Genomic DNA, 9,583 nt, shown 5'->3' with positions numbered 1-9,583 from the left:
TGCTTTGAAGGCAGCTGGTCTTTCTCAGTTGTTTAGTGACTTCTACTGTAGTCGCACTATGGGAGAGAGGCACGTGGTGGCTTTCTCGAAAGTTTCATGCTGGTTGCTGTGTTTTATTGAACTATGATGTCTATGAATGCTTTTGAAGTCTTTCTTATGAGAGAGCAGTTGTGTTGCAGCAAATGTGACTGCCTCTGTAAAGAGCTTTTCAAATATTCAAGTGGAGCATGACTATGAATAGTTTTCCTAATGTCACCGATTCTGTATGCATATTGTTGAATAGGGTTCTTTCTAGCTGGATGACAACTTTCAAAGTTGACATTGGAACCTCTTTACTTACTTGAAAAGCTGTACCACGTGTGTTGTTTCAGCTCACACTAAGTCATGGTATGGCGTGGTCTGCAGTAGAATAATGCTGCTAAGACAGGAGAATCATAGTCATAAAATCATTGAATCACCAAGGTTTGAAAAGACCTGCAAGATCATCCAGTCCAACCATCCACCTATCAGCAATAGTTCTCACTAAACCATGCCCCTTAATACAACATTTAAATGTTCCTTGAGCACCTCTAGGATTGGTGACTCCACTGCCTCCCGGGGCAGTCCATTCCAGTGCCTGACCGCTCTTTTGGAAAACTAGTACTTCCTAACGTCCAACTCGAATCTCCCCTGGCTCAACTTGAGGCCATTCTCTCTAATCCTGTTAGTAGTTAGATGGAAGAAGAGGCTGACCCTCCAGCTCACTACCACCACCCTTCAGGTAAATACAGAGAGTGATAGGGTCTCCCCTCAGCCTTCTCTTCTCCAGATTGAACAATCCCAGCTCCCTCAGTTGCTCCTCATAATGCATGTGCTCCAGACCAGAAGATCACTGACTGTGCTTTTAAGTAAGCTCATGTTACTCCTTTAGTTAAGCATTGTAATGAAAATGAAAGAAATTGGAACTGGATGAAAATGGGAAATTGTTTTGAAAGTTATCCTGTTGGAAATTAAGCCTGAAGTCAGTGGGCTGTAAGTTTTCTGTTGTTCATATGTTATTGCAAATAAGATTGTAAGTAAATAAATAGAAGTATATACTATTTTGGCATATGTAAGTAGAACCAGTCACTATACAGTGCTGATGCCATAGAGCTTCCCCAGAGCTTTATGTTTTACAAGTCTGATAGCTCAAAAATGTTGTGTTGCTTAAGAGCCCTTGGACTGCAAGATTACTCTTGTAGCATTTCTGCACAGGATCTGCCCATTCCTTCCAGCTGCACTGATCCCTTCCCAGTGGTGTACGAGCAGTGTGTTGTTTCTAAAGCCAACAGATATGGAGGTGTTGAGTGCATTTACGTGGACTTTGGCATTTTCACTTGGCAGGGGACAAGGGAACAACATTTTCATCATTGCCAAACGAAAGCCATGCTGCAGTTTAAATGAGGTTATGGTTAGAATATTAATGAGGAAATACTAATGGAGGAAATAACAAAAGAGTTTGAATACGGAAATAAATAATTTCAAATTCTTTATGCAAGTCTTCTGTAATGCAAAGAGAACATCCTTCATGAGGACTTTTGGCTTCTGGTATCATTAGCGCTAAAGAGTAAATTTGTTTTTCATCAGAGTTGTATGAGAATCATAAAAGGACATAATTCTTCCTTAAAGTACTGGCAACTTCTCCCACTAGAAGCAGTCCTATTCCAAAGATCAGCTGTGACAGCAGAGGTTACCAAGCCAGCATAAGGTAGCTGTGGTTATTTTTTATTTTTTAACTTTTTGGATAAATGTTAAAATAAAATCCATCGCAGATAGGAATCACTTTTGACAGATATAAATTGCATTAGAAAAAGTGGGATGCAGAACACCAGCAGCTGCAAAGCTGACAAATAAATTGTTGTACTTGACTGGGTCTGCTTCCTATACAGGACAAGGGGTTGAGAATTTAAAGTTGTTGCAGGATTAATAACAAATAAAAATTTTAGTTTAGTTTATACTTTCTTCTGAAACACCTAAGGAATCTGATGGTAACAGGAGGTATTTCTGGCCAAAATCTCTTAGATTTTCATGGAGCAACACTGCAGGTGAATTTGGTATTTCATCTAGGGATTCAATACCAGTCTTACCAACTTCTTTAAAAATGCACAATGCATTAAACAGTTCTTGGTTTTCCTAGCAGTAGAAGACTTGATTCCATTGAAGAAGTTTCTCAGCTGCTGGAAAGCTATTCACGAAACGCATTGTGTGTTACTTACCTGATTTGGAGGAGGAAAAACAAGCTGGGTGCGAATGGGTACTGCTTCATTTATGATACGTTTCCATTTCATGTTGCTGCATGTATTTCTCCATGAAGTTGTTGCTTCTGGCTGTTTTGCTGAACAGAATGATACAGGAAACATAGCATCTCAAAAACATGCTGCTGTGTGGGTATGTGAAACATCTGACAGGCTGATACTTATGAGACTAATTAATGTGGGCCAGACTCTTCAACAGTTAGATTGGAGATACCAAAGCACAGGTTTGTGAAATGTCTGCTATCTTGGTGTATATCAGACCTGACTCTAGAAAACAGTGGTGTGAGAGCAGCTGATGCTGGGGGGTTTGCTTCAGAACCATTATTGCTACCCTCCCTAGAGGTCCCTTCCAACCCCTACTATTCTGTAGTTCTGTGATTCAGCTGGGCACATTTTTCTAGTCTGCATTTGTTATGGTGTTTCTTTCCTATATTAGAGTGAAAGGTTATATTATCTGCTGCTGAAACCTTGTAGATGCTTTTGTTCATTAAGCTTATCCGCAAGCAACTGGATGAATATTCTCATTTAAACGAAAAATGTCAGGTGCCAATCTGTAGCACTTCTAATGCAGTGCTGCTATTCGATATTTTACTGTTCTATTCATGGAGAGATGATGTGATACATGTGCCACTCAGAGGAATTGAAGCCATCCTTAGGCAGATTTTACTTGCTCTAATGTTGATTTGGGCTCTTGTTTTTCTTGATTTCTATTTATTTATTTATTTGATCATGAAAACAAATTCCATGATGACCATAAGTGATGAACTTTGTTAAGCTGCAATTATATTGGATGTTAAAATGGAATTCCAGTCTTGTTCCTTTCTCCTTAAGTAGGGCTGAGTGATAGGTGCTAAATTAAAACAATTTCTACTTTGCTGTGAAAGCAGGAAGAACACTCGTTCCTGAGTCTCCTGAAGTATGCTACTGAGAAAAAAGGAAATGCTATTTTGCATTTCTAAGAGAGTAGCATAAGTGGAAAAGTGTTTCCAGCAAGTCCAAAGTTAGACCCCCTTTATTAGACAAGGAATTTGTTTAATACATCTCTTTCATAGGGCATAAAAATGGTTGAGAGCATTTAGGAGAGATTAATAGATTGCTTTGAATATCTGAAATATAAATCATGAATCACACTATGAGAAAGATCAAAGTTAGCAGAGAAATTTAATTTTAAATGACTCCGCTTCTTCAATATACACTATCAAGGAAGAATGAAAGTGTTTTGAACACAGGTTTTTTAAGAGAAGGCCAGTTAGCCTACGAAATTATGTACTGTGTAAGTTGTTTGAAGATAATAACTAGACAATAACTAGATCAGGCAAAAGAGGACAAAGCTAAGCCACATGGCAGAATTTGTTTGTGGCTGAAAGAAATAGAAGGCTTTTTGAAAGAAATAGGCTAAATGAGAATGTCAGTGATGCTCCTATTCCAGCAGTAGGGTACTGATGGCAGCAAGACTTTCAAATGCAGATGATGATGAGAGTTTTGACAAAAGCAAGGGAAGGGAGAACAACACGCAAATTTAAAAATATATCTAGAATTGAATTTCACTTTATTTGTTTGGAATCAAACTGGGGATGTTTAACTACCACTGACATCAGAGTAATAAGTGAATGCTCTGTAATCAGCAGTTTGGAGAGTAAAGCTGATAGGGAGCCATACCCCATCTCATCAGTACTCATACCTTATGCTGCCGCTCTGGTCAGCTGCATGGCAGCCTGACTTTCTAAGAGATAAGGATTTTTCCATGTTCCATATATTAAAAAAAAACTGATCCAGATGGAATATTTCTGGAAGTGTTTTAGTTAGGCAACCTTAGGATAAAAATAATTTAAATAAATTTGGAAACTAAGATGGTTCATACCTATAGCAAAGCATTTAGAACAGTGTTCTGTTATTACCAGGGGCTTTTCCTGTTTTGCTCTTCCAATGAATGAAGCAATCCTGTTTTCCACAGCTAATTACACTTGAGCAAAGAGTAGATGTTTTATATTAGAGCAGGTTATTAATAACCCAACTGGTGCTTTAAATTGCCATTATTAACTTGAACTCACTATAGAGGCAGTGACTTGGAGCAGAATATCTTTATCCACGTTTAAGTTAGTGTGGCCTTTAGATCACTATGTATTTTTACGGTATGAGAGCTCTGAGTCATAAAATTGCTATGTTTTACCTTTTAAGTATGAGGAAAAAGAAGCTTGCTAGTTAAACAAATACATTATTGTTAGTTCAGTAAGCATTTTTTTTCATATTATATTCCCTTTCAGTGTTACCTCATCATTTTATCTTAAAGCTTTCACATTGTTCCTGGCTATTGATGGTCTTAGTTTCTATTAAAAATGACAGACTTTAACGTGGGGAAATATTCCTTTGGGTTCAAATCTAATTCAGAGTATTGCTTCTGTTTTTTTTTTTTAACTGCTGCTGTCTTATGTACAGTTTCATCAGGGATTATAGATATTTTCTTCCCCACAGATTTGCTAATTTAAGAAAGCAAGAAAGGCAGCCAGCCTTTTTTCTCTTACCCAGTTACTGTTTGTTGTGTGCAAAACTTAGTGTTTATGTTAACCCAAAATTTAATGTTTAGTACCAGCATAGTTCCTCTGCTCTCATCTCTACCAGCCACTCGTCCTGCTAGCTGTTTTAGCAAAATGAGTTGCATTTAAGAACAAGCAAAATGCAGATTAAATACATCTGAATATGAAAAATGAAACACCAAAAATTTGTATTTATGCACAACCTCATCAGGAGAAGAAAAACGAGGAGGAAATCAACATAAAAAGTTTATGTAGACTTAGCCAAAATAATTTCCCAAATCTGTAACCAAGCAGAAAAGAATTCCCTTCAAAAAGGCATTCTTATTTTTACATTAACGTTTTCCCCTACACTTTTATTATATTAGAGAAAATTGCAGTGAGAGATTCTCTTCACTGGCCTTAGTACTTATGGCATAAAATCAAATACACCAAGAAATAGTTCACTACAAAGGACACCAGCACCTTCAGGGTGAATTGCCCTGATCCAGTCAATATGCATGCACTGACCTTAGAAAAAGGCAGCAGGTAGCAGTAGTGGGAGAGGAAGGAGCTGCTTTAGTCAATCCTTTCCTTTGTTGCTTAGATTATGCCTTGTTTTAGCTGTGTCCAGGGATGGAATTGCTCAAAAACTGGTCCCTTTCTAGTGACTGTCACTTTTGTGTGGCTGGAGATATGGGGACGTCTAACCTGTCTGTTGCAGAAAGCTGTCTGGGTGGAGCTCTACTCCCACAGCCATCATGCGAGACTTGATTGTGTGCCTGTGAGTAGGCCACTTGTCATGTCAAGGTTTTAGTGGCAGCAGTGTGGGGAGATCTCTGCCAGAAGATTTCCTCCCCGGCTGCATGTGATGGTAGCAGATGCTATTGTATCCTCAGGGTTTGAATCTTGACCCTGTGACCTAGCACAGTCCTATTCCTGTTTTTAAAAAAAAAAATAAATAAAAAATCAGCCATTGCAATATCTTGAACTTTCAGACTGTCGGGGATGATTTTGAGACCTTGCTGCAATGTGCTGATGCTGAACTACAGAAAAACACTGCAATTGCGGGAGTGGAAAGTGGAGAGTATTGTGTTCTATTTTTCTCCATGCAACTACCTTAAACATCTGGGTTTGTGCTTGGAATCGTACCTTAGTGATTACTCAGGGAAGAGTTGTTTTGTTATTTGAGATGGACTCCTCCTCTTGTTTTGGGCCACGGCTCCTTTATGGCATGCAATGAGTCCTGGGAAAAAAAGAAGCTCACGGGGGATTCCTAAAAGTCAGTGTCACTAGGATGATGTAGGAAGTGATGAATGTTTCCCTTCTACAAATAGCATGGAAGTCAGCAGCTAGTTAACATCAGCCAGAGGTACTCTTATGGCAGAGCTGCCACAGATAGTAACTATAATTACAGAAAGTAGATGTGTAATGGTAAGTTTAATTATTAACCGCTTTCCTGTATGCCTTTGGGTAACTGAAGTATTGAAGCCAAGTGTGCTGGAAACCCGGGAACTCTGTAGAAACCGTATCCTGCAGTTAAGCAAGGAGCATTCTGAGATACTACATACAGTTCAATACTGATCTTGGAACACTACACAGCTAAGCGGGGTGAGCTGACCTATTGATCTGCTTTAATAATTCCCTCTTAAGATTTTTGCTGGTTACTTAAATGTATGATAACTCTTTACAGTTCACTCTCATGGTAAGCTATGGTTTGCCAAGTGTAAACTTTGACAAACTGATTCCAGGACCATGGTTGCATGTTGCCTGTCCTAATAAATACAGAAATGTCCTTTTAGATGAAAATTCTAGGTTAATTGATGTGGTCTGGCTCTGCAATCAAAAAAACTCCAGGCAGCTGTAAAGCTAACGGATTTACAACTGCTTTGTTTCACCAAAGTGTTATCAGGCATCTGGAATGCTCTGGTGAATGGCTCTGCTACATTTTATGCATTCTTCTTACTGTGCACATAGTGACTACAAAATATGATGAGTCATGTCACCAGGAAACCTGTTATGCACAAATGAATTGGGACTTTAGCCCAGCTTCTACAACACTTACATAGACCTTCAGCTGCTGTAAACCATCAAAGCATCACTGATAGCTCAACTTCATGATAAAAGAAATTTTGCATGCTAAAAAGCAAGCAGAAGAGGAAGTGCTAGAACAAGAAGGTACTCAAATGAAAGCAAATTATTTGATGGCTAGACTTGGTAGTAGGACTGCTGGCTGGCTGATAAGAGCAAGAAATGCTGCAGCTACCAGCTTCTCTCTAGCTGCAGAATTTCTTGGCTCTGTTTAACACATGCAAAATTTCATTCTATGGCCTGTGAGTGTCCATTGCAGGAAATGGTGCAGGCTTCTTTTCTCACATCGCATCTCTCCTTAGGTAGATGTTCGAGCCCTTTTCTACAACTATCTATTCCTTTTGCTATTTTTATTTTAAAATAGTGGGAAGTGATTTTCCACATAATTTCTAAGTTGAAATTGGTATTATCAGCATATGACCAATGTACCTCATATTTTTGAAGGGGAAACTGGATGTATGTGGTACACTGAGTTTACTCTGCCTTTCTAGATAGGACTTATGTAAATAAATCCAAATTTGAATTCTTATTTTTCTAAAAATAATTTTGTGCACTCATAGATTTGCATTTGAAATGTCAAGTGCATCATTCAATGATTGTTGTTAATCTTGGCCTTGGAGTATGTCCTTCTGTATATTTTATTATTTTCAATTAGTAGAAGTGTCATTTTTAAGTATGTTTGGAAGTCAGCCCTGCAGATTGCTGAGTGGAAAGGCTGTGAATTTTCAGCATTGCAGAAGTGCATTTTCCTGATACCTTGTTTTTGCAGACATAGAGCACTAAACTCAAGAGCAATAACAGTTCTGTAGAAATTTATGACAGTTTGCTTAGTCATAACGTATGAAAAGAGAACCTCAGGAGATTCATTGGCAGTGTGTCATATAGTCTTCGGTTATGTTGTGAATGGTGCCAAGAAATATGAATGACTGCTTGGGTCGGTAACGAATTATGAAAATGCTATTCCTGGTGTGAGAAGCAAACAAAACCACAAGTCACTAGAAAGAAGAGAATGCAGGTTGATACAAAATATTTAGCCATAGATTCTTCTATTTTCCATTGTCAGTACTTGGTGATTTTGTGGGTAGGGGGAAATGCATTTAGTTTTGATCCATAGGTATTTAAATACTGGTCTCTGCAGAGGGACTTTTCTGGTGACTCCACGGTTCATCCTGCCATAAACAAAACCAGCCAGTGCCATTGGCTGCTAAGATTGTGCATAAAATACCTGTCACAGCAACCACTGGAGGCTGGAAGCTGTCTGATGGAATTTTTAAATGGGCGAGACTTCAGTATGAGAAATATCTTAGAAGCAAAATAAATACAACCATAACAACAGATGATATTACTGTGATTCATATTCTTTCTTACTCAGGTTGGTTTTTGAAGCATGATGAGGAAAAACACATTTTTAGGTGACCAAATAAAGGTTCTGAGACATCTTAAATGTGAAATCCTTGGAGGCTGGGCAAATTTAGTGGAAGGTGATCAAAAGCTGGCATAGAGCATTCTGGTTATTCCTTTGTAAATCTTCTAAAAATCAAGGCAAATGGGGAGAAGTTGAATTTTCTTTCTGCTGGAAATAAAATTGCTGCAAAATTCTGATACTTGTTTAAAAAAAAACAACAACAACAAAAAGCTCACTTCCTTGTAGAAAATAAATAAACTGAAAGAAATATGGTCAGAAGATTGAGCCCTTTACCAACCTGCGAATGGTCATGAACATGCTGCTAATGCTTGAATTATCATAATAAAACCATGGATGTGTCCACAAGTTCAAAATACAAGTTAGTTTTCCAGTTGAAACTGAAAATGATACTGCTGATGTGTGCTGGATATTTTCAGCTGCATGATTTCTCTGAATAATCAGTTTTGATGGTTCAATAACGTTTTACAGGAATGTGCATGTCTCATCACCAGGATATCAAATGAGTTTTTGGTTGAGAGAGCCTTTCCAGAAATCTGACACAGACTGAGGGCTTCAAACTGTAATTTCCCCAGTCACTGTCCTGCCTAATGAAATGGCACATGGTGGAGGTCTTGTTTTCAGCTTTGTCACTTTATACTGTTAACCCAGTAAGCTCAGCTGTTGAGTGCTGCAATGAATAAGAGGTGGAACAGTTTTGATAAGTGTCTCTCAGCTGCCCAGTACTTTGTCTAATAAACTTGTTATCAGAAGTCACAGGAGCTGCATTAACTGTATGACTAAGATAATTGATTTTAATAAGGCAGCTAGCTACCTGTTCATGGATAGAAGCACAAACTAGCACTAGTCCAATTCTTGTGTGGTTAGTAGAATGTACAAGCCTTGCTCCGATATGTAACTGTTTTACCCCAGTGAGTCTATTTAAACAAGGATTCTAATTTCATTTTGCTTATATAAAGATGAAGAAACGGCAGAGTATCTACTCAGCATTTCTTGGGTATTTTTTAGTTGAAGCAATGCTTGGAGTACATTTAGAGAGCTAATAAAGATAGGCTGAATGAGTAAAGGATGCTTGTTACAACTCAATGCATTTTGCTTATTTTAATAATATATCAGTGCACTGTTTATGAATTACGTTACCAAGGAAGAGCTTCTCACTGTTTTCCTTTATTGTTTTTCCTTTGCAACAGCATGTATGTACTCAGCTATGATTTCTTTTACAGCAATTAATATCTAGGAGTTTTTTCTGTAGCTAAGAAAAAGAAACACAGTGTATTGGGTTGTAC

At 38.1% G+C, this 9,583-nt stretch overlaps 1 protein-coding gene and 1 long non-coding RNA gene across 12 annotated transcripts in view; one reads left to right on the top strand and one right to left on the bottom strand.

Annotated features, from left to right (window-relative positions):
* Window positions 1-9,583, top strand: part of CERS6 (ceramide synthase 6) — a 114,748-nt gene that overhangs the window by 61,417 nt on the left and 43,748 nt on the right. The gene's annotated exons all lie outside the window — the stretch shown is intronic.
* The window catches only part of LOC107053827, a 29,519-nt gene that overhangs the window by 15,491 nt on the left and 4,445 nt on the right, over window positions 1-9,583 (bottom strand). For 9 of the 10 annotated variants that reach the window (XR_005861689.2, XR_005861687.2, XR_005861683.2 and 6 more), the window contains 2 exons: window positions 2,235-2,353; window positions 341-415 (listed from right to left, as the gene is read on the bottom strand). This is a non-coding gene — a long non-coding RNA (uncharacterized LOC107053827). Of the gene's footprint in view, window positions 1-340; window positions 419-2,234; window positions 2,354-9,583 lie in introns of all 10 variants that reach the window. The other variant, XR_001467510.4, reaches the window with a different exon arrangement.

Source organism: Gallus gallus, chromosome 7, assembly GCF_016699485.2.
Source record: "Gallus gallus isolate bGalGal1 chromosome 7, bGalGal1.mat.broiler.GRCg7b, whole genome shotgun sequence".
NCBI classification, from domain to species: domain Eukaryota; kingdom Metazoa; phylum Chordata; class Aves; order Galliformes; family Phasianidae; genus Gallus; species Gallus gallus.
This window is presented reverse-complemented; position numbering and strand designations above follow the sequence as displayed.